The sequence below is a fragment of the Octopus bimaculoides genome, chromosome 8 (assembly GCF_046866305.1).
Source record: "Octopus bimaculoides isolate indiv1 chromosome 8, ASM4686630v1, whole genome shotgun sequence".
Taxonomy (NCBI): domain Eukaryota; kingdom Metazoa; phylum Mollusca; class Cephalopoda; order Octopoda; family Octopodidae; genus Octopus; species Octopus bimaculoides.
Window position 1 is genome coordinate 76252395 of NC_142935.1, and position 26965 is coordinate 76279359.

At 35.5% G+C, this 26965-nt stretch overlaps 1 protein-coding gene across 10 annotated transcripts in view; it reads right to left on the bottom strand.

Annotated features, from left to right (window-relative positions):
* Nucleotides 1–26965, bottom strand: part of LOC106871811 (frizzled-5) — a 123486-nt gene that overhangs the window by 61573 nt on the left and 34948 nt on the right. The window contains exon 2 of one of the 10 annotated variants that reach the window (XM_089356666.1): nucleotides 5222–5636. The exons of 7 other annotated variants lie outside the window; for them this stretch is intronic. The gene's annotated coding sequence lies outside the window, so the exon portion shown is untranslated. Of the gene's footprint in view, nucleotides 1–5221; nucleotides 5637–8038; nucleotides 8421–23478; nucleotides 23550–26965 lie in introns of those variants that run through there. 2 more of the 10 variants (XM_089356665.1, XM_089356672.1) reach the window with 2 other exon arrangements.

Genomic DNA, 26965 nt, shown 5'->3' on the forward strand with positions numbered 1-26965 from the left:
AAACAAAGAGGTGTGTAACATTTTTATGAAACCAAAATAGCTAACAGCTTCAACAAGCAGCAGCTTGTCCAACAAAATTCTACGAATGAGCAGCACAAGGAATGAAAACTGCAGCCAGATTCTTTTCCTTGAGTCTGGCTTGTATTCTTGTGCAGTGACAGAACATATCACTGGCGTTATCATAGGACTGTCCCCTGCAGTCTTCAAAATTTATACCCTTTTTTTAAAAAAAATTCTAAGAGAGATGTAGCCAGTACTTCCTCTTTGTGAGAGCCAGTTTGCAGGAAAGGTAACAACCTTTCTATTGGCTTATCAGAAATAGCATAACGCACAATAACCGTCAGTTGGTCAACATGAGCCTGGTCTAGTGCTGAGTCTACAGAAACAGTGAAGTACTTGGCAGTTTTAAGTTCTGTAACAATATAATTCTTGACATATTTGTCATTAATAGAACAATTTCTTCGTAGATGGTAGATTACTGCTTATCACTTCCAGGATTGCCAAATGTTTTCAAGTGACCCATTAGAAATGGATCAAATTGTGCCATAAGTTCCGTAATTCCTAGAAAATTCCCATTGTGTTTAGAGACTATTATCTCTTCACTATTTCTGAATGCCAGACCTCTCACGGCCTGAAATATTGTCACAACCACAACACGGTGTAATACTTCAGTCCAGTATTTCTTGTTTTTCCAACTTGTTAACATGAGAATATTCCTTTCATAAAAGATTGAACTTCAACACAGAATCTCTGTGGCCTTGACTTTGTTCATGTGTTTTCATTTTCTCCTCTGCTTTTTTTTTTTTTTTTCTCAATCGTTAAAGCCTTCCTTGTTGGAAAACCTGTCAGGTTGGCTTGACATTAAAGTACAGTAAAAGCAATAAACTGCACCCTTTGATGAACTGTACAGAAATCACTTTTTTTATAAGATGCTTACCATAGTCATGAGTGGTGTAAAACATTGAATTTTAAAAATAATGATAGCGTCCAAACAGTTTGCCTTTCCCTGGTTGATAATGGTGTCGTGGTTACGAGTAGGATTCGGAGACATTTTAATTTTGACATATGGCTGATTTTGCCAGAAAGAACATGGCTAGGTCTAGATCCCAGCATGCCGCTTCACTATCTATGACAGTAGGACATGATTATAAATCAAGATTGGTTAATTTTTTGTACACTCCCCATTATTATTGGTTTCATTTTCATGAAACTACTGGCAGTGAAACGCGGGCTATGACTACAGAGAACTTGCGAAGGCTTGAAAGAAATGAACCTAGGGTAATGTTAGTGTACACGTACGACAGAGTGCAAATGATTTAAGAGGAAAATTCAGTGTAAGCTGCATCTGTTTCTATGTGCAAGAGAGAAGACTACGCTGGTTTGGTCATATGACGCGTATGGGTGAGTGCCGAGCTCTAATTGTGGAGGGAACCTGTGGAAGGGGTAGACGTGGGACGAAGTGAAGACGTAGCCTCACTGAAGAAATGAAAAAGGACCTGAAGTCATGGCGATTTGCTCTACTTCAGAAGACGCGTCAAGCTAAGTAAAGTCGCGGTCATCTATACATACAGGCATGTCCTTTACAGGTACCAGTGCAACGTAAAATGCACTCATACCGGAATTAGACAAACGCAACTCTGTGTGTGTGTGTGTGTGTGTGTGTGTGTGTGTGTGTGTGTGTGTGTGTGTGTGTGTTTGCGCGCCTTTATTTGCAAATGGTCATTCTAAGGTCATTGTTCAGTCATGCGTTGAAAGAAGGAATTTGAACTAGGGACAATGAAATTTTTCTTTCAATCTTTATTTCTATATACATTCATACACACACATACACACGCAAACACACATACACACAGAGATAAACACACGCACACACATAGATACATACATACGAACGTACATTTTCAGAAGTGGTATTTTTTCCCTTTTCTCTGTCATAGGGACACCAATCCGCATACTATTCCCTTTTGAGGGTTTTGTATGGGGACTGGTGTCGCTAAAGTGGAAAAATCTATGGTTATTTATTATTAATGACATCATTTGTATGGTTAAGCCCTAGCACCTATGACTACAGCTTCGTCAGGTACCATTCTCTTTACTTGGAATTGAAAATAAATATCGAAAACATAAGGCACAGATATGGCTGTGCGATTGTGGTTAAGAAGCTTGCTCTGCAAAAATGTGGTTTCAGTCTCTCTGCACTAACCCTGGGTCGAGCACCGTCTTGCGAGTGAATTTGATAGACAGAAACTGTGTGGAAGCCCGTCGTATGTGCGTTCGTGCGCGCACGTGTGTGTGTTTGCCATCACCACCTCTTAACAACGGGCATTAATTTGTTTACGTCTCCATTACTTAGCGTTTCGGCAAAAAATACCGATTAATATAAGTACCAGACTTAAAAACAAAAAGAAAAACATAAGTACTGGGGTTGATTTGTTCAACTAAAGACCTTCAAGGCGATGCTCCAGCATAGCCGCAGTCTAGTGTCTAAAGCAAATAAAAGATAAAAAAAGATAAAGCAAGTTAAAGATAACACATCTATCGTGTTATTTTGTTTTGTGAGGCTCTAATGTTCTAACATACTAGTGAAAGTACATCCTGACTCCTCTAAGTCAAAGCAAGGATTATCAAAGTTGATATAAATTACGTCATTGATTGCTTTTGTATTTTGGTATGAATTCTGTCTACTCGTTTAGAAATATATTGAATCAACGCCAAGTGCTAATGATGTTATTCCTCTAATTTTACAGCCCCTGATAACTTGCCTGACAGTAACTAATGCTATCTCTCATTAAATAGTGGATATCAGTCAGTTACGTCCATGTATTACCCATCAGAAAGCATACCGCAAACATTTCTTAGAAGTCACGATGTAACAAGGCAGTACATATTGGTCATTCACTAATCAATATGCGAGAGTTGTTGTGATGACGGACTATTGCAATCCGATACTAATACATTTAGATTTTAGATCCGATATATCTTTGGCTTGCGAATTTGTCATACATAATTTTGTTATCAAAAGTATGTCTAAACATGATATAGCGGCACTTATACGTCTTAGATGTAGAATCGATGTAAGATTTATTGTCATATAGCGTTACTGCATTATCTATAATATAAATCCCGTGCTGTATGTGTGTGTGTGTAAAAGATCATAACGGCCGTGTTTTCCAACTGATTTTCTCCAAAGTGAGAACATACATTACTTATGCTCCAGGGATGGTTTTAGACTCTTACAATTTTTCACATAAGGAGTAACGGGCCCCATGGTGGCAGAAAATACCGGTTCCTGGGTTACGTGGAGAAGGGAGGTAACTCTATGCGATGTAACTTTCAGAAATTGATTGTCTGCCTTACATCCATTGGTCATTTAAAAAAATTGCTTTTTATATTAGATTCACGTCTTTGAAAGTTTTTAAAACTATTTACTTACGGTTTTCTAGCGTCACTGACATCTATTTCTCTCTATCCATCTCTATCTCGCTATCTATATCGCTCTATCCATCTCTATTTCTATATCTATCTATTTATCTATCTATCTATCTATCTGTATGTCTGTCTATATCTTATCTATCTATCTGTATGTCTGTCTATATCTTATCTATCTATCTATCTATCTATCTATCTATCTATCTATCTTATTTGTCTAACTAGCTCTCTCTCTCTCTCTCTTTCTCTCTCTCTCTCTCTCTCTCTCTCTCTCTCTCTCTCTCTCTCTCCCTCTCTCTATATCTCACTCATTCTCTGTTGTTTTCACTTTCATTTTAAGACGCTATTGTTTTCACTTTAAGTTCAATCACTATTGTTTTCACTGTAAGTTTTCAATTGCGACAAATTACTGTCAGATAGAAGTTCACAATTACTGATGAAAGTAATTTCATACATAATTTACTGACAGATGTAACTTTATAAATTTCACTTCAATCTATAGACTTTGTTAAATTTGCCTACAAATTTCTTATTTACTTTTGCAACGTGTTGACTTTTTTTTTTTTGACAGAATTACTGATAAAAGTAAGTTCATAATTTACTGACACAAGTAACTTCAAAAATTTCACTTAAATCCGTACACTCAGTTAATTTCCTTAAGAATTTCTTATTTACGTTGGCAACGGTTTTGTGTTTTTCTGTTGTTGACGGCTTTTTTCAGGTTCCTTCGACACTGGCTCTTTGGTATACCATAAAACACTCAGTATACAAAAAAAAAAGAACTATGCCTGCGTATGTTTCCTGAAGAATTGAAGAAGACAGTAATATCGACATTTGTGTATTTCTGTATACGCATATAACCATGCCTAGAAGGAAAATGTCAAATTTGTCTACAATGTCAAGATCAGCTAAAAAAATGTCACTGTCCAGGGAAAGAGAGACAGTTGCAGAAAGGGAAGCATACAAAGAAACGAACTGACTGTGCACTACAAAAGCCAGAGCATCTCAAAGTGATGAACAGAAGTATGGACGGCTGGCAAGGAATAGGATCTCCATTGCAGAACGAATAACAGTTGCAACAGCTCAGAGAAGCAACTTCTATGAATCAGCTTTCAATTATGATCCAGCAGTTCATTATGCAAATGACACTAGAGTTTCTATTGGTGCAATGGCAACCAAGTGCATACATTGTAAAGCAAGGAAGTGGCCTGGAGAGATATCTGCACTGTGCTGAAGTGGTGGAAAGGTTAAACTCCCTGCAATCCCCCAACCTCAAGAGCCATTGAAGAAACTGTTGTCATCAACTGACTAAGATTCCAAGCACTTCCAAAACAAAATTAGACAATGCAATGCTGCACTACAGATGACATCATTTGAGATTTAACTGAGACTGGATTGATGCAAACTTTCAAGATCCAAGGTCAAATTTATCGTTGGATTGATTCTCTACTACCTCTATCAAATGAATCACCAAAATCGGCCTTTCATTGTTTATAATCTGTACCTGTTTTTTGATTACGAAATAAGCTACACAAAACGTGTTTTTGTATTACTTGCATTTACTTTATATACATATATGAGTTAAAAACTTTCTTTTAACATTTCATTTAACGTCTATGTTCCAGGCAGGCATGGGCTGGAGAGTTATTAATGTAGAAAGTTGGTATCTCAACTACTAGCAGTTGAGACCTGAGTAATCTAGACGGCGTTTTTAAATTTCATTATTCTCTTTAACCCGAGCAACGCTGGATATTTCTGCTAGTATTCATATATTTGCGTGATATGCACTTACATTGAAAGTAATTGCCAGTGGCTTTTTTTACAGGTTCAGATGTATCAGTCCCTGGTTGAGAATTCCAGGGTTTTAGAGTAGTGGAATTTTTCTTGCCGCAAATTATATTATTTTGTTCTTGTGTGTTTACTGCTTCTATTGGCGTGTATATTTTTAGAATTAGAGCATATGTAAGATTTCACTCGACTGTTTGCCTGCCAATTTGAAATTAGAGATTTATTAATATGGGAAAGTGCGGCATTGTCTTTCTTAGTACGATTTTCGTTATTACGGTTGGAATCAGCGGTTTCATTGTTTATAAAATAGTTGGATGTTTAAGAGTTTATCCTCTCCGTTCAAGTTAGTATCGATAGGATATTCTTCCAGTAGTTGATCGTTAAGATTTCCATCTACATTTTGGTTAGTGGTGTTACCTCTATAAGGAAAGAGAGTGAGAGAGAAGAGAGAAAGAGAGTGAGAGAGAGGAGAGAAAGAGAGTGAGAGAGAGGAGAGAAAGAGAGTGAGAGAGAGAAAAAAAAGTTGATCACGTTCAGTACAAGGGTTTTGTTAAAAGTAATTGCTAATTTTTAGGTATATTAATTTGTCGATGTTATCTGTAAGGTTTAGTGTTGTAGAATATGATAATTTTATTGTGTAGTTGTTGAAGATGTTAAGACATTTTGTGGTTAGAAGGAAAGATTTTATTTTAAAAAACTGGTTAGCTATTTCTGTACCGGTGTTGTTGTATAAACAAAAATTAGGTGAAAATGCGCAAAAACATTACGGGAATTATTGTATTCTTTTAAGATAAATTAAAGATACAAAACAGGTGGAATATTTCATTTAAATACATCAAATCTTTTAAACTCACATCACATAAGCGGTTTCATCCACGTAACAGGATTTTTGAAATGAATATGTTTGTAGTAGTCGCAATATGTTAGTTTTTGTAGCTAGACAGAGAACTAGCTTCTGCGGTTTATGTATATGTGAATGAGTGTGTATATGAATGTATACATATATATATATGTAGGTATACATACATACATACATGCATATATACCTCTCAGATTTGTTTACAGGAAACATTTTGAATATGGAAATAAAGCTCCTATTCCATTATACCGGCTACAGTCTAATGATGTAGACTGGTGAACCAGTGTTTTGGGTTTGCATCGAGCTGTACCGATATAATGTGGGATAATTATAGTTATAATAGCAATAATCCTTGAATGGAACTTATAAACATTTCACGCGTCGCTACGCGCGTTTCCATAAATCACATGTCTCTTAAGATCACAGTCCGTATTCCTGGGATATTATAGTGTAGTCTGTAGTATCTGTGGACATGGGGTAGATCATCTGCGTGGATTCATTTTTTCAGGCTATGTAACATTAATCGATGTTCACCAGAGGGATGTTTATCTCTTTTGACCTGTGCGAAAGATAGAGTGACCCGAGAATAGTATACTCCCTTCTTACAAAGATAAAGTGTGTATTTATTTTGAGAAGCATTAACTATGCCTGCGTATGTTTCCTGAAGAATTGAAGAAGACAGTAATATCGACATGAAGTGCAGCCTCTCTTTGACTCATGAAAACTACATCATACCACACTTTGCAATACAAGAAGAGGAGAATGCTATGCAACAACTTGCAAACAAAAATAAACAGTGAAACCCTTGGAGCCCCAAGATGCAGCCGAAATATTAATTAGGTTATATTTCTATGGAAATATCTCCTGGATATTTCTTCTCTATTACCTGTATATCTTGGCGGAAATTTTCTCCCTGTTCATCACTAACGTCTCTCAAATTCTGTGGAAATTGATCCAAGTGACTGAACAAAAAATTGTATCTTGGTGTTCATTTTTGCATCCCAACGAAAGAAAAGGCTAGAGCATTTTTCCAACAATTTTCTTGTAACTGACTGCTTTATTGTTGCTAAAAAAAGATTTTGTTGTGTTTAAGATTCTGTATCAAAAGAATAAAAGGACCCTAAGTCGCAAATTTGTGGAGGCGCGTGGCTTGGTGGTTAAAGTGTTGGACTAATGATCGTAAGATTGTGATTTCGATTCCTGGACCGGCAGACGCGTTGTGTTCTTCAGCAAAACATTTCATTTTCACGTTGCCTCAGTCCACTCAGCTAGCAAAAATGAGTAATCCTGCGACTGACCGGCGTCCCATTCAGGTGGGGATTATATACGCCATTGAAACCGGCTCTCATGAGCCTGGCATGACTCGAGAATGAATCATTTATTTATTTATTTATTTGAGTCGTAGATTTGCACAAAGCCGTTGGTAATAGGGAAAAGTAAATGCTACAAGGCTTTGAAATCTATTAAAGTTTACCCAGTAAGACACTGTGCAAATATAAATGGCTGAGTTACAACTGGCATGCTAGGATAGTTTTTTTAAATGTTTGTGATGGGAACCAGAGTACACTGCACTTCTGCAGACCTAGAACAGTTTGCAAACATTTTTCTTAATCAAAGTTTAAATCATATGTAAGAAAATTGTTTGCACAGTGTATATACCGCCCAATTGTACACATTTATCTTATCCGAAGACCAAAGAATACTGCACTCTCTGAAGCAGCGCTTCTCAACCATTTTTTGTTGTGCGCCCCTAAAATCGATTTCAGAGCCTCATGCACCCCTTGTTACAGCCGAAAATTGCACGATTTTATAATTACTATTGAAATGTCATAAGTAGTTTATATTTAATGCATTAACCAGCCAGCAAAAATGTAACAACAATAATTTAAGTTCAGACTTTTTGCATGCTTGGAAACATTCATTTTTTAAAGATTTTTGAACGAAGCGCAGAAACTGTTAGAATAATTTTACTTAAGAATTTAAAAAATGTATACAATGCAAAAAGTGTACAAGAATAAAAATGTTAATGCGACCCTTGAGGTTGCTTTTCTGTCACCAGTTTGGTAAAACGTGGCTGGAGGTAACTCAAACGCAGTCGCGTTTATTATAAGAATGCAGAACCAACGAAAAGCCTCTTTCGGCAAGGTTTGGTGTTGGGAAGCTTATAACGAATGGCTCAGCAGTTTCGTATAGAGTCGGATATTTGTTCTTACACTGTAACCATGCTTGTATCCAGTTTCCTTCGGCAATTTGGATGAAACGTTCATCAACAAGGGCCTGGCAGAGCTCTATTTGAAAACATGCAGGTTGCTGGAAGACGTCCTCCATTGTGAAGGTATTAAGTCTGTCGACAAATAAAAGGATGTGTAAATGAATGAGATCCTGAAAATGCAGGTGAAAGCTTTAACTGGATTGCCTATTCTCTGATCAATCACAACCCTTAACCCATCGCATTTTCTTGGCCTTTGATGTTAATAAATTTAATTTGAAGAGAAAATATGACAATAAGGATCATAAGTGAACAACTAAAATGCATAAAGTATCAACAAAACACTTACCAATAAAAGCGTGATACGAAGAGTTTGTTGATATGACGTAAATTTCTAGTGAATAATCGCTGAATGCTAACTTGATGGTAAAGTCAGACAGCAATGATCAGCGCAGCGGCTCAGCTAGACTATATAGAGGTGCGCGCTTAACGTACGCGCGAGATATTTCGCGTGTACGTTACGAATCCATGAGACACCTACGCAAGCCTGCAATATTATTATTGATCCATGCGGGGCTGCATGCTCAAAAAACAACTATAATTGTGGTCAATATGTACGTACTTGCGTGCCAATGCGCACGCTGTGCGTGAACTTTGTAGTCTACGCTGAGCAATTTTTCTCAATTAACAGAAATGAGAAAAATGACATTTCATCGCAAGAATTTTTCATGCACCCTCATTGAGAAGCGCTATTCTAAAGTCTAAATTTTCCCCACTTTTCATGGAACGTATGAGGTGTGGTGATAGCTGGCAAATCTATACCGACAATTATTGAAGAATTTAACATGAGAGATGTTCTTTGATTCATTTCTAAAATATGAGATAAGATGAAAGCATCCACACTAAAGAAAGACTGGAAAACATCGTGGTCTGCTTTGATGTTTGATAATTCACCAGGTGAAAATGTTCACAGGGATTTTGCAAGATATCTTGTATCAAAGTTGTTCATAAGTTGTTTGACAATTCAAGTGGATAAATGTCGACAAAGAAAACACCGGTTGTGTACCATCTTTCAGACTGTCATGATCAGGCTCAACGACGTGTGAACATTTGCCAATATTTGTAAACAACTGCTGGCAAATCCTCGAGATGCCCGTTTCTGGCGTCGAATTGTTACTGAAGATGAAAAATGGATCTATCTTCGTAGTCATAATAAGAGAAATCAGTGGCTTCATTCCGACCAGGCTTCAGAACCTGTTGTCAAACAAAGGCGGTTTGAACAGAAGACTGTGTTCTGTGTTTGGTGGTATTTCGAAAAGGTGTTGTACTTGTCCCAGGTAATCAAGTTGTGAACGCTAACCTTTATGCTCAACGCCACGAGTATATGATGCTTAGAACACTCACTACTCGGCATTGAACACGCACTCCTACAACATGATAATGCCCCAGCTCACACTGCCAACATGACCAAGCGGTTGAGGAACTTGAAGGGCTGGAAGTGCTGCTTCACTCTCCTTACAGTCCTGAGCTTGCACCATCAGAAAACTAACTTTTCCAACCATAGCTCATTTCCTGCTTGGATGGCGGTTCAGTAATGCGGATGAGATTGAAAAACTGGTGCAGGGAGATTTTTTTGCTTCTAAACTAGCCAAATGATATAGGTATGTAGTTGTCAAATTGAGCTTCTGACACAACGATGACAACAGACAATAGAATATTATGGGATATATTTTGATGAACAAACACTTTTGGGGAGTATTTTCTTTGAACCATTAATCCAATAATTGTAATATGGAATAACTTTTTACCTCAACTTGCGTATATGTATATGTAATTATATGCATTATCTATCTATCTATCTATCTATCTATCTATCTATCTATCTATCTATCTATCTATTTACACACACACACACACACACACACACACATACCCTGTGGGTGTGTTCTGTCTGCATATGCTTCTCAGTATGTCTACGTTTGTGGGTGTCTATAATATATAAATGTGTTTATATGCCTAAATTATCGGCTTGACTGCATATAGTCGTCGCATCGAAAATAGAAAGTAACAATTTCTCAAGAATTTAATACTTTTACTCTGGATTGTATTTTAGTAATATATATTAATCTATTTGTCTCCACAAGCTTATGTTTTATCTGGGTTTTTATGGTCGTACATATCCTCAGTTATCTCATTTGTATATTTGCTGACATGTACGTCTATAAATGTGCATTGGCATATACTTGGATGTATTTGTGTGTGTGCATGAATAGTTATATATATATTTATTATGCACCTACGTAAATACATTATGTTAATCTAAATCTGCATATTTTCTGGAGTGGTTCATCACCTTCAAACTGTACCACATTCTTTATTCACATATATGGTTCTGAATGCAATGATTTCTATATGCTTAAATGCTTCTCAAAATAAACACACACTTTGTCTTTAATGTTTCGTAGAAGTTACAAAACATTCGGCTCTAAAGAAGTTATAGAAACACTCGGCATTGAGTGTACTGCTTAGTTGAGTAGAAACAGTTGGAAGCTAATGAAGTTGATTACGTATTTCCTGTTCCCTTGTCGATAACCTATATATATATATATATATAATGCGCGGCTGTGTAGGCGCAGGCGTGACTATGTGATAAGAAGCTTGCTTGCCAGCCACAGGGTTCTGGATCCAATCCCACTGCGTGGTACCTTGGTCAAATGTCTTCTACTATAGCCACGGGCCGACCACAGCCTTGTGAGTGAATTTGGTAGATGGAAACTGAAAGAATCCCGTCGTATACATACATATGTGTGTATGTATGTATGTATGTATGTATGTATGTATGTATGTATATATCTATCTATCTATATATATATATATATATATATATATGTGTGTGTGTGTGTGTATGTGTGTGTGTGTGTATGTGTGTGTGTGTGTGCGTGTGTGTGTATATCTTTGTGTCTGTGTTTGCCTCTCATCTTGTTTGACAACCGTTGTTTGTGTGTTTACGTCCCCGTAAACTAGCGGTTCGGCAAGATACACCGATAGAATAAGTACTAGGCTTACAAAGAATAAATCATAGGGTTCATTTCTTCGACTAAAACCCTTTAAGGCGGGGACTAAGACAAGCAGAAGAATAAAAGAATATCTGTGTGTGCTTGAGTGTATCATATTTGTGTGTGTGTCCCACAACCGCTGGATAACCGGTGTTGGTGTGTTTACGTCCTCGTAACTTAGCAGTTCGGTAAAAAAATAAACATATATTTCGCTTAGGCATCACGATACTAATAACCTGGTGGAGAACTCAATACACGCATGTTTCTGAATGAAGTATTAGTCGAGTACAGACAGGAATTAAAAAAAAAAGAAATGACAAAGGAATAAACGAAGTTCATAAGATAATCGTTTATTCCTTTGTCATCTCTTTTTTTCTTATAGACACACACACACACAAACAAACAAACATTTTATAGAAGCTGTAATATTGCACATATCTGTATCTGTATATCTGTGTATATATAAAAGAAAGGATGTTTGTGTGTGTGTGTACGTGAATGTGGTCTATGCATGTCCACAAATTAGCACGCATGTCGCTCCAATTTTAGGAGGTGATGTGTTATAACCTTATATGCATTTTGGCCAATTTTATTCTCTCAGAGGCACCCGCGTATAGCTGTAAAAATCGATAAACTTTTACGAATTTTGAAGTTTGTTGACATGGCGAAGAGAGAGAGAGAGAGAGAGAGAGAGAGAGAGAGAAAGAGAGAGAGAGAAATTGTATGTTTGTGAGAGGGAGGGTGAAGGAGAGATCTATTTTGTTTGCCAGCGTCTGTGTGGTAGGCAGCAAAGCAACAAGCAAAAAGAAAAAATACCTTCTCTCTATATATCTCTCCCTCCCTTACACACACATGCCAGTTATCTCTCTTTCTTTCTTTCTCACACACACACACCAACATTACACACAAAACACATGTTGCCAAAAAGAAATACACGCTTTCTTTTTATAGTGAGTATGCCAGACAGAAAGTGTGGTGTGTATGTGAAGTTCTTTTGTTAGTGTGAGAGAGCAGTATGTGTGTGTGTTTATTGTTGCTGTGTGTGTGAGACAGGGAGAGAGAGAAAGAAAGAAAGAGAGATAACTGGCATGTGTGTAAGGGAGGGAGAGAGATAGAGAGGCAGAGCGCGCTCTCTCTATCTCTTTCCCAACACTTTTTATGGAAACTGCCGAATTGATGTAAACAAACCCATGTAGTCTGATTTTCATGTTTCTAGGTATTGTACCGTAAATCGCCATTTCCAAAATATATTTATTTTAAATCATTTATCCGTATATATATGTAACGCAAGATGTGTGTATGTGTTTTGTTGATATACGGGCAACATACACACACACATCCGAACATGTATGCGTACAAAAAATATGTATGCAATTGGTGTACATACGTGCGTGTGTGTATGTGTGTGTTGCTCATATATATATATATATATATATATATATATATATATATATATATACAAGAGAGAGAGAGAGAGAGAGAGAGAGAGAGAGAGAGAGAGAGAGATAGGATGATAAATTGAATATTAATTCAATTTAAAATCAAGTGGCCTAGCATATAAAAAATCTGAAAATTCAGAAAAAATTGTATTACACGTGTATAAAGGATGACCACTAGGTGGACATCCGATATGCTAGAAAGAGGTCATCAACGACCCAACCACAAAGAAAAATAATGTTCTCCAGAAAAATTTCGCAAAACGTCAGAACAGGACAAAATGAGAAATATACAGAATAAAGAATTATTTATGGACTGCTGCAGTTTCGAACATTAACGTTTTACTTACGTAACATCCGTGTTCTCATATATATATATATATATATATATATATATATATATATATATATATATATATATATATACTTAAGATTTTATTGTGATCTGAACAGAACCGCTTCTGACACAGAGAATCGGGAGCCCTTTTGGTCATTCTATTTTCCTTGCTGGAAGGGTTCCTAATCCATGGGCAAAGAGGGGTTAGATGATGGCGGTGGTGTTTTCAAAGGGATGGCATATGTAACCTGATCACCTCTGCTGATCAAACTCCCAACCCATGCGCCCCAGTTGCAACACTGATTCTGCCCAAATTTGACGTCATGTTACTTAGTTTGGTTTGAAATAAAGAACTTGATTAGCTTAATAATCCCAACTTAATCCCGGGCAAAGCCGGACTGTACTGCTAGTCTCTGTATAAATATGCCTGTATCTATCTATCTATCTATCTATCTGTCTGTATGTATGTATGTATGTATGTAAGTATGTATGTATGTATGTCTGTATGTATGTCTGTATGTATGTATGTATGTATGTGTACGTATATATATCTTTGCATATATATATATATATATATATATATATATATATATATATATATATATATATATATATATAATAAATGTGTCCGTGTATATATATGTGTATATATATGTCAGTACACACACACACACACACACACATATATATTCCGAATTTGTGTAAATGTGTATAGAATACTATATCAGTTGAATAAAGTTACAACATGGTCTGGTTTTTACGTTTTATAGTATTGTATTTTTATAAAAATTTACAAAGTTGAAGTGCGTTAAACATTAAAATAATATTTTGTAACGTTCACAAAGTTCAGTTAGCGCTTTCATACATTCGTAGTAATCATCAGATTTCAAAATGTATTTAACTGACAATTGAGTTCTTGACAACTGTAGTAAAATGACTGACTTCTTACTTTTTATACCTTGCTGAATTTTCGAAATAGTTTTGACCAATCAGCATGCTGTCAGTTAAATACAGTTTGAAGTCTGACGGTTACTACGAACGTCTGAAAGCACAAATTGAACTTAATGAACATTGCAAAATATATTTTTAATGTTTAGCACACTTCAATATTGTAAATGTTTTTTTAATACAATAAAAAAAACGTGAAAACCAGACCATGTTGTAACTTTATTCAACTGATTATATATATATATATATATATATATATATATATATATATATATATATACAGACACATATATGTATATATATAGATGTATATATATATATATGTATATATATATATATATATATATATATATATATATATATATATATATATATACATATACATATATAGATGTGTGTATATACACACACACAGACACACATATATATATATATATATATATATATTGTTGTATTTAGGGATGGTCATGTTGCCAGTTTAGCCGATAAAAACACACACTATATATTTGGTGTTAATTTGCTTCAGCTTTATTTTAGTTTTTACATTAATCCTATTTCGGCCAGAGTTCTTTCGTCACACTTCTATGACCTCATCAGTGGTCCTTTGCTTTCTTCTTTCTTATTTGTGTGTCTTTCCTTACTAACGATCAACCATTTTGTATTTTGTATTCCTATTGTATGTGTCTTTATTTGCGCATGCGTCTACCCCTATGTGTGTCTATGTTTAGTAAGTGCGTGTATGGGGGGGGGGGAGTGCCTGTATTATCTGTAACCCTGTTTATACACGTTCGTTTAATTTGTTTTTATTTATTTTATTCATGTGTTTATACCTACTTATTTTTTTCTATTCTTTCTTTAAGAAAGAAGAAAGCAAAGGACCACTGATGAGGTCACAGAAGTGTGACGAAAGAACTCTGGCCGAAATACGATTAATGTAAAAAAATAAAATAAAACTGAAGCAAATTAACACCAAATATATAGTGTGTGTGTTTTTATTGACTAAACTGGCAACATGACCATCCCCAAATACAACAATATCTGTTTCAACACACAATTTCACATCAAGAATCTTACAAAACACACACATATATATATATGTATATGTATATATATATATATATATATATATATATATATATATATATATATATATATATATATATATATATATATATATATATATATATATATATATATATATATTTATATAAGGGCATTACTATACAAGATGCCTCACGCTATGAGGGACTCTAAGGTCAAACTACCATAATAAACACATTTTTACCGACGCGAGGAAATGCAACTCTCAAAGCTAGCCCCTTAAAAACATATATATGTGACACTATAACTATCCTATCACTATCTCTATTCTCCCTCTATATTCTTTCTTTCTGTTTTTCTCTCCCACACTTTCTCTGGTTCTTCTCCTCCCCTTCACCGTTCTGTTTCTCTCAATCTCTCTCCCTCACTCTTCCTCCTTGACTCTCACGTGTGACCAGCGGCTATCTGTCTTACTTCTCCTTGCCTTACAAGAGACAACACACATTTTTGCCTGTCTCCTGTCAAAGCTCGTTTTTTCCAGCGTTCCCCACTTCACCTTGTTATGGCTTAATAGCCCTTACCGTTTGTCTTTAATGCTTTGTTCTTACTGTCCTGTTTTTGCTACCGCTTTAATCCTCTGCAAATCCCAAATTTTATTTAATTTGCTTCGCAGGAACGATTGTTTTAACGAAGGCGCGTCTTGTCCCTACCTTCGAAACGCAGAGTAGATAAAACAGGGGACAACTGAGGAAGGGACTGTCTATTATGCTGCCTGTCTCGTTTCCCAATTTGTTTCTTTGGTTGTTCGAAAAAAACGTTCGTTTTCCACGTTTTTGTTTTTGCTGTTCTCGTTTTTCCTGTTATTCACGGTTTTTTGACGTCCTGTACCCATATATGCATGTGTATATACATATATATGTAGGTATGTACATATATGCATATATATTTATATTATTTATATTATTATATGATCGAGCGCCACGCATCCATTTCCAAGTAAGTTTTATCTATCTATCTATCTATCTATCTATCTATCTATCTATCTATATATATATATATATATATATATATATATATATATATATATATATATATATATATATATATATATATATATATATATATTCATATAGACAATATATATATATATATTCATATAGACAATATATATAGGCGTGGCTGTGTGGTAAGAAGCTTGCTTCCCAACCACATGGTTTCGGGTTGAGTTCCACTGCTTGGTACCTTGTGCAAGTGACATCTATTATAGCCTCGGGCCGAGCCCGTAACTTAGCGGTTCGGAAAAATAGACCGATAGAATAAGTACCGGGCTTACAAAGAATAAGTCCTGGGGTCGATTTGTTCTATTAAAGTAGTATTCCAGTATGACTGAAACAAGTAAAAGAATATATATATATATATATATATATTATAATAATTTTCCCAGAGGATGTAGCAACCGTTACCAATATAGCATAAGAGCTTACCTTAGGAGATCATTAACTAGATTCCTTAAGGGTCGTTCTCACAGTTTATATTTATATTATAAGGTTTTTAAACTTTTAAATTTTCATATTCAAAAGAGAAAGAGACTTCAAATTCGATATATCGATTTATTCACCACTCTATGTTAACATTTCTGTGCCAAACTTATCCAGTGACTGGTCCATTGGATTTAGACATTTGGCAAATGTCTAAATCCAATGGACCAGTCACTGGATAAGTTTGGCACAGAAATGTTAACATAGAGTGGTGAATAAATCGATATATCGAATTTGAAGTCTCTGTCTCTTTTGAATATGAAAATTTAAAAGTTTAAAAACCTTATAATATAAATATATATATATATATATATATATATATATATATATATATATATGCATGCATGCATGTATGTATGAAAAACACGTACGCTTTTTCGCGTGCGCATGTGTATGCTCGAAAATGTGATTGTGAAGGTCTCGAAAAATCAGCCTAATGTATTGTAGGAGGGATGGGGTGTACTAAAGCAAATATAAAGGACTAATAAAGAAACTTGAAAAAATCCTTAATAATAAACGAAAAACTTCAGCATTATTGCTTTAATATAACACGTTTGGCAGAAAAACTGTTTCTCATTTTTATACACACACACACGCATGCACGCACGCACACACACACACACACACACACACACACACACACACACACACACACACACACACACATGCTTACAACCACAGCGAAAAAGGTACTGGGTTGGGAACTTAAGAAAACCAGTCAACCCTAGATATCAGAGGATATCAGTGGATATGTAGAACATGATGGATAAGAAACTCTCACTCAGAGCGGCACGTTTGCTTTTGGAGGAGAATGAACAGAGACACAGTACAACGCCAAGCCAGGAGTGACAAGGTCTTCTGGTTAGAAAGACAGCTTTGAGATGTGGAAGAAGGTCTTTGCTATGGTAATTCCATAAAGGTCGATACATTCGGTTTACATCCCAATAAATTTGTTTGACCACTTAGAGAGAAAATAGACTGAATTTAACAAAACAAGAACTTTATATCAACAACAGTCTATAGTGTCTGTAGTCACTCCTAGACAAATAATCTACTACGTATATTGGCCCTGGTAACATAGCAACCAAATAAACTCAAATTATATTCAACAATTTTTAAAGTTAGTTTGTTACTTGATATTAAAAAAAAAATTAAGATTGACACGGGACAATTTTGATCATCAGTTTGTTCAGTCACAAGTCTTCTGTAACTTTGTTGTCGTTAGTCAAAATGTAATATATAGGACATTTGTCTTCAGACTAGACACGAAATAATAATAGTTTGGCTCCTACGACTATTACTTTATTCACTAGGTTACAACTCAAAGTTAATTAAAACTCAGAGTTCGTACAACATTAACTGTCTAGTAAAGTTGGTACGGAATCTACCAAAAGAGACTAGGAATTAGTAAGAAGTCGCGTACAGTTCACTAGCTAAACCCTAAAAACTTAATGATGGAATGTAACAGTTGCAAGTTTATACTTTTCAATATTAACATTTAATATTGTAATAAGTTATAAACTTTTATTTAATGAATGAAAATAGCATTTGACATTTTGCAACTGTTTTATTGATTGAGTATCAGAAGAATCTATTCTCGTTGAACAATAATCTAAATATGTTTAATGATTTTTTGCAAGTGTTCTTAAAGACTTTTCTCGAGTATCAATACTTTTTAAACTTTTGCTAAGTAAATTTAGAGACTTGATCGAATGAATAAAATGTTGAACAATCAGCACTCAGGCCGTGAGCTCACATCTACAGACATTTCGTTGTATGTATCTCTCCGTTCACATAGTTGTCGCACCCTTGATCATAGGTTCGATCTGATAACGAAACCATTTCTAAAATGTAATTCTGCAGAGATGCAACTCTCCAGTAAGCCATTTTCCTTTGAAAAACTCTTGAAGTAATTGATAAGTAAATAACTGTAGTGCTGTCTTCATTCTTTTCTATCGCTAGATGTTGCGAGCGATTAAAAATGTGCGTGTGTGGTGGGTGTCTGAATGCATTTCACATTGTAAATCAGAAGGACTGAAATTCATATTAGAAGACTTAGCTGTAAAGGTAATATATAAAAATACAAGCACATTTATCTATGCTTTTGATGTGGTATAGAAAAGAACCCGAACCCAATATATATATATATATATGGTGTGTGTGCGTATGTGTGTACGTATGTAGATAGTTGCACACATGAAATGAGCGTACATGTTTTAGTGCGCGAGCGTATGGTCATTTTATTTATATATCTCTATGAGCAGTTGATTTGGTATATGTAATAATCGTTTAAATGGACCGTGTACTCAACTGGTATTTTATCGAGATTTGAACTTTGAACATAAACATACCGCACCGTTTCAACTATCTAGCGCTCTCTTCTCAATAAAACAACAGTGATTACTAACAGAGGTTCATGGTCATATATTTGGGAAGAGTATAGACGGTTGTAATATCTCCTGTAGACGAATGGTGCTTATTTTATTCACCCCAGAATGATAAGAAGTAAAAACGATGTCGGCGGCTCTTGAACTTAATATAACTAAATAATCCCCTGAAATTTTAGGGAGTGGACAGTGTTTCACTAGTACTTAATTTATCAACCCCAAAAGAATGAAAGACAAAGTCGACCTCGGCGGAATTTGAACTCAGAACGTCTTTAAGGCGGACGAAATACCGTTAAGCGTTTTTCCCAGCGTGCTAACGATTGTGCCAGCTCGCCGCATTTTAACTAAATAATGGAAGTTATTTTAGCTCACCATTTTGTAATAAGACTAAGGACAAAAAGGATATAAATGCGCGCGCGATTATATGAAGCTGGGTGAGAGAGAGAGAGAGAGAGAGAGAGAGAGAGAGAGAGAGAGAGAGAGGAGAGAGAGAGAGAGAGAGAGAGAGAGAGAGAGGGAGAGAGAGAGAGAGAGAGAGAGAGAGAGAGAAGTATTTTATGTTAGGCAAGTATAATGGTATAATCCTAGAACTGAGATATTAGACCAAAATATTTCGTAACAAAATATTTTATAGCAAAATACAAAACATTTTAATTCAGCACACCTATATTGTCGGTGAGGTATGTTTCTTTTTACACGTACTTTTACAAATGCTCATAGGAGCCAGCTACACATATGTACCCCACGCTCTCTTTCTCTTTCTCATCCTCTCACACATACGCGCGCGCTCACAGACACACAGACACAGACACACAGACATACACACACACACACACACACACACACACACACACACACACACACACACACACACGCGCGATCAAACAAACAAGAACACACACTCAGGCACATTCAATTAACTTCGAGTTAATTATTTAAAGTATTTTTGACGGTATTTTTCTAGTTTATAAATATTCAATACATGTTTATGTGTATATTTGTGTAGAGAGCTAGATAGCTTACTGTCCCACATAAACTGTTGTAATTGTGAATAGATAAGACACTAAAATGTAGTCAAAGGCACGGATGTACATTACTGCATGCTAGCATGATGTTGTGCTTTTATTTCTTTACTTTCTAGACTGCACAAAAGCATGCACCTGCATCTATTTTGTATACATATATACACCTAAAAAAATATATAAAGTTAGTGAGTCATTAACATCTCTATGAATATATTTCCATCAATTCCTACATACACGTATACAGACACACACGCAGACACATTAGTTATTCAATATATAAAGCCAGCGAAGTGACAAAATCCTTAGCATCCGGGCAAAAAGCTCAGCGGCATTTCTTCCGGTTTTACGTTTTCAGTTCAAATCCCGCCGAGGTGGACTTTAATTTTCATCCTTCGGAGTCGAGAAATAAAGTGGCAATTATCTACATGGAGTCGATGTAATCGACTTGCTCCTCCCTTAAAATTGCTGGCTTTGTGCTAAAATATGAAACAATTATTATTCTACATGCAGCTTGCACTGTGGGACACTTACTTTATCAGCTGAAGATTGGAGATCGGAACAGCGTCTCTTCTCCCACAGTATCATGCAGTATTGATGCAACCAGGAAATTCCCGGGTTGTATGGGCCCACGATGTGATGAACTTTCTCCTACGTCATCCGTGTCATGAAGTAAGTACAGGGGGTACGTTAGTGTAACGGTAACACGTTTGTAGGAATACATAGAGGTGTAAGGCGGCGAGCTGGCAGAAACGCCGGGTGAAATGCTTAGCAGTATTTCGTCTGTCTTTACGTTCTGAGTTCAAATTCCGCCGAGGTCGACTTTGCTTTTTATCCTTTCGGAATCGATAAATCAAGTACCAGTTGCGCACTGAGGTTGATCTAATCGACTGGCCGCCTCCCAAAAAATTTCGAGACTTGAGGTCTTGAGTAGAAAAGAATACATAGAGGTGTGGATTCGAGTCCCATGTTACGGCAAACCCCACTATCTTCCGTCGAGGGCTTATACGCATACGGAATGTTTGCTTACAAAGAACAACACTATGAAATTATAGTTCTTAAATTTGACGGAAAACAGTCAGGGATACGTTGGTGTAACGGTAGCACGCTTGTCACGAATACATAGAGGTGTGGATTTGAATTCCATGTTACGGCAAACAGGCGCAGGAGCAACTGTGTGGTAAGAAGCTTGCTTCCCAACCACATGGCTCTAGGTTCAGTCCCACTGCGTCTCACCTTGGGCAAGTGACTTCTACTATAGCCTCGGGCTGACCAAAGCCTTGTGAGTGAATTTGGTAGACGGAAACTGAAAAATGCCCTCGCACGCACGCACACACATATATATATATATGTGTGTGTGTGTGTGTGTGTGTGTGTGTGTGCGTGCGTGCGTGCGTGCGTGTGTGTTTGTGTGTCTGTGTTTGTTCCCCCATGTTTGTCACATTCGGCTAAAAAAATTCTTCTAAGCAGAGAATAAAATGATATATATATATATATATATATATATATATATTTATACACATAACCGATGTTGGTGTGTTTACGTCCCCGTAACATAGCGGCTCGGCAAAAGCGACCGATAGAATAAGTACTAGGCTCACAAAGAATAAGTACTGGGGTCGATTTGTTCGACTAAAGGCAGTGCTCCAGCATGGCTACAGTCAAATGACCGAAACAAGTAAAAGAATAAAAGAATACGTATATATAATAGTAATAATCCTTGCATAGAATTTATCAATATTTCAATGCATCGCTATGCGCGTTTACACAAATCACATGTTTCTTAACACCATAGTCCATATTCCTAGGATGATTATAGTACAGTCCGTAGAAACCCTCAGTTAAGCATCCGTTAACGTCCTATCGTCTGAAGAAATTAATGCATGAGCATGACCTGCCCGATGTCCATAAATACTACGGACTATACCGTAATCATTCAAGGAATACGGACTACAGTCTTAAGAAACGTGATTTGTGGAAATGCGCGTAGCGATACATTAAAATATTTATAAATTCTATCTAAGTTTATTTTTTAACCTGTGAAAGACACACGAGATGTTGAAATATCGTTCACTTGATAACAATGGCACTCTTCTATATCTTCTGGAGGAGTTACCTCAGTCCTATTATTATTATTATTATTATTATAATTATTATTATTTATCCTAATTATATCGGCACATCTCAGTGCGACCCCAAAAAGACTGGTATTGCCATTTGGCATCATTAGGCTGTAGCCGACATAATAAAATAAGAGCTTTTATATGCGTATTCAAACTGTATCCCGTAAACGAACTTAAAAGATATACAAATAATGATAATAATAATATTAATAATAATAATAATAATAATAATAATAATAATAATAATAATACAAATGTCCTTAAAGATGGATCTGACCCCTCGTGCAGAATTTGCAGAAAATTCACAGAGACAATTGATCATGTTTCTGGCTGCCCAGTCCTCGCTGAAAAGGAGTATCTCATAAAACATGTCAGACAAGGGCAGTACATCCACTGGAATGCTTGTAAATACTAAAAAATTAAATCCCATGATAAGTGGTACAGGTACCATCCAGAGGATGTAGTAAATGGCGAGGGCGTCAACATCATTTGGAACTTCCCAATATAAACAGACAGAAAAATTGACTCCAAACGACCAGACATTGTGATCAAGGACTACAACAGAGGAACTTGTCTGTTAATAGATATGTCTGTCCCACAAGATCAAAGTGTCTCAAGAAAAGAATACGAAAAGCTTCCTCACTATAAAGATCTGCAATCTGAAATCACAAAAATGTAGAAGCTTAGTACTACGATAATACCAATAGTAATTGGTACGTTGGGAATGATAGAGAGGGGAGCTGAAAAGTATATTAAGCAACTCCCTAGTAACTCCAGTTTCCGTGAACTACAAAAGATAACCTTGATGGGTACGGCCCTTATACTATGGAAAGCACTCACCATCTAAAATGGAACAAATGTTGTGATAATTTTAGCATTTTAGTAAAACAAAAGTGCCCATGCTACTCTTGCTCTCCAGGGGATGCCCAGCACTAAGGCAGCTGAAATAAAGTTATAATGAAAAGAAACCATAGTTGATGATAATAATGATAATAATAATAATAATAATAATAATAATAATAATAATAATAATAATAATAATAATAATAATAATAGTAATAATAATAATAATAATAATAATAATAATAATAATAATAATAATAATAATAATAATGATACTACTACTACTACTACTACTACTACTACTACTACTACTACTACTACTACTGCTGCTACTACTACTACTACTACTACTACTACTACTACTAATAATAATAATAATAATAATAATAATAATAATAATAATAATAATAACTGTAATTATTATTAATACAGCTAGCAATTACAGATCAATCACTTGCTTACCATTAGTGTGGAAACTGTTAATAGGAATGCTTTCAGAAAGCATTTATGATCACCTTGACAACCAGAATTTACTATCAGAAGAAAAGAAAGGTTGCAGGAACGCATGATTTATTACACATAGACAAAGCAGTTCCAAATGAAGTAAAAGCTATAAATTAAAATCTAACAACAGCATGGACAGATTACAAGAAAGCCTATGACATGATCTCACAATCATAGATAAGTGAATGTTTGAATATTTTCAGTATAGCAGACAACATAAGAAAATTAATTAGCTTTAGCATGAAGAAATTGAAAGTAGATCTCTACTCAGGTAACACAGTTAATATCCAATTAGATTAATATCAAGAGAAGAATTTTCCAATGAGATTTGTTAACTCCTTTAATATTTGTCATATGTTTGATCCCCCTCAGTTTAGTATTAAGGAAGGCAAAGGCAGGGTACCAGTTCAGAAATAGTGAGGGAAAAATTAACCATTTGCTCTACATGGATGATTTGGAACTTTTTAGTAAGAATGAAAAAGAGACAGATTCCTTAATACAGACTGTAAGACTCTTCAGCAGAGATGTAGGTATGGAATTTGGCATAGAAAAGTGTGCAATATTAGTCATGAGGAGGAGACAGGTAGTCAACAGCGAAGGCATCCAATTACCAGATGGCCAGACATTAAAATCATTGAAAGGAGGAGAGAGTTATAAATATCTTGGTGTATTAGAATCTGACAGAATACTAACTATAGAAATGAAAACGAAAATTGAGGAGTCCATCAGAAAGGTAATGAAGTCAAAGCTAATAAAGATAATGAAGTCAAAGCTAATAAAGATAATGAAGTCAAAGCTAAATGGTCCGAATCTAGTGAAGGTTGAAAATACTTGGGCAGTATCATTACTTAGATACTCAGCAGATTTTGTAGATTCGACAAAAACTGAATTAGCAAAGCTAGACAGAAAAACTAGGAAGGAATTCTATATGAATGGAGGACTCCATTCAAGGACAGGAGTACCAAGATTATACTTATCTAGAAAGGGAGGTGGAAGACTGCGTGGAGTTAGCTAGAGTAGATATAGACTCTTATGTAAGTAATTGTGAAGAAAGTTTGTTAATAGATGCTAGAGTCACAGCAAGACATTGGAAAACCAAAAAACAAAACCAAGTTTAGAACTAGAAAAAAGAACAAAAGTTATCTAACTGGCAGGAGAAGGCGTTGCATGGTAGATACCCAAAGATAGTTGCAACAAATAGTAGTAGTGAGACATGGTTATGGTTGCAGAAAGGAAAGCTGAAAAGGGAGACAGAAAGTTTCTTAGTAGCAGCACAAGATAAAGCATTAAGGACTCATTGGATAAAACCCAAGATAGACAAAAACTATATATATATATATATATATATATATATATATATTCTTTTCTTTTGCTTGTTTCAGTCATTTGACTGTGGCGATGCTTGAGCACCGCCTTTAGTCGAACAAATCAACCCCAAGACTTATTTTTTGTAAAACTAGTGCTTATTCTATCGGTCTCTTTTGCCGAACCGCTAAGTTACGGGGATGTAAATACCAGTATCGGTTGTCAAGCGATGGTGGGAGACAAACACAGACACACAAACACACAAACACACACACACACACACATACACACACACACACACATATATATATATATATATATATATATATACGACGGGCTTCTTTCAGTTTCCGTCTACCAAATCCACTCACAAGGTTTTAGTCGGCCCGAGGCTATAGTAGAAGACACTTGCCCAAGGTGCCATGCAGTACCAGGCATAATATATAAAGTACCAAGCAAAAAACATTAAATTCCTTAGTAAAACGTAAAGCTAAGGAAGGCAACACTTTTACTATGGCTTTGAAATATCTCACGGTCGCTTTACCTGCTAGAAATAGCAACCCAAATGCTTTTAAAGCAGATCCCAATGCTGAATCTTAAAAAATCAAATGAAAGACAGTTTTTCAATCCTGGCATTATCCAGATTCCAAAAATCTATACTATGTTTATGTAGAGCAAATGTAGATTGAGATACAGGAGTCCCAGACGGACAGACAGAATTTCGCTTTTATTGATGTAGATATAACCATGGCTATGTGTGACTAAGGGTGCCGAAGCACCTACGTTACTAGGAATAAAAAGTTAAAATACTATATGTATGTATGTATGTATGTATGTATGTATATATTATATATGTATGTATGTATGTATATATATATATATATATATATATATATATATATATATATATTCGTTCGATCAGCAATGATAAAATGGCGGTGGTGGGGGGGATTAAGTTATATGCATTACATGTTCTCATCCATGTCGTCATGCGTTTTCAGACGTAGTCAAATGTCACCCATACCTGTGTCTCATAATCAACAAAAATTATGACATGACCTTTCAGCTAAGTGTGCAAAAAGAATGATAGCTTATATTGTGTGTGGCTCATGAAAACCAGGCTCTAATTCTGACAAACCGAATATGCATACATTTTTACACAAGTGTGTAGTTTAGACGTTTGTTTCCTAACAACTTGATTCCGGGTTCTGTTCCACTTCGTAGAACTTTGGACACGAATCGTCAACTCTAGCCCCGGGCCAAAAAAGAAAAAAAACTGTGAATGGGTTTGGTAGATTAAAACTGAAAGAAGCTCCTCGTATATATATATATATATATATATATATATATATATATATATATATATATATATATTTGTGTGTGTGTGTGTGTGTGTGTATGTATGTACGTATATGTATGTATGCATGTATATGTATGCGAGTGTGCGTGCATGTTTGTGTGCGTATACACACGTATACGAAGTAATTGCACACCGCCTACAAGCCTAATAATTCGTACATAATTAGGGAGTCATCAACAAAATCGAAAATTTGTTCTACTCAAATCAGTATAAGAAATACTTCTTTGAGTATCCCAATTTCAAGTTTATTTTATTTGTCTGATGATTGCTTCGATATTTTTCTTGGTTAATATCATCTCAGCGCTACGATGTGTTGTAATGGGATGTATATATCTTTCCCTCTAATATATGTATCAAGTATTGTATTTTGGGTCTTGTAATTATGCAGTATGCGTGTGTGTGTGTGTGTATGCATATATATATATATATATATATATATATATATATATATATATATATATATATATATATATATATATATATATATATATATATATATATATATATCTTTTACTTGCTTCAGTCATTTGATTGCGGGCATGCTGGGGCACCACCATGAAATTTTAGTGGAATATATCAACCCCAGTACTTATTTCTTTAAACCGTGATACTTACTCTATTGGTCATTTTTGCCGAACCGTTAAGTTCCGAGAACGTAAACACACCTGCACTGGTTATCAAGCGATATTTGCGGACAAATCCAGACACAAAGACACACACACAGATATACATATACATATAACTAACTTACTGTGAATAAAACCAAGAGTGCGTTACGTT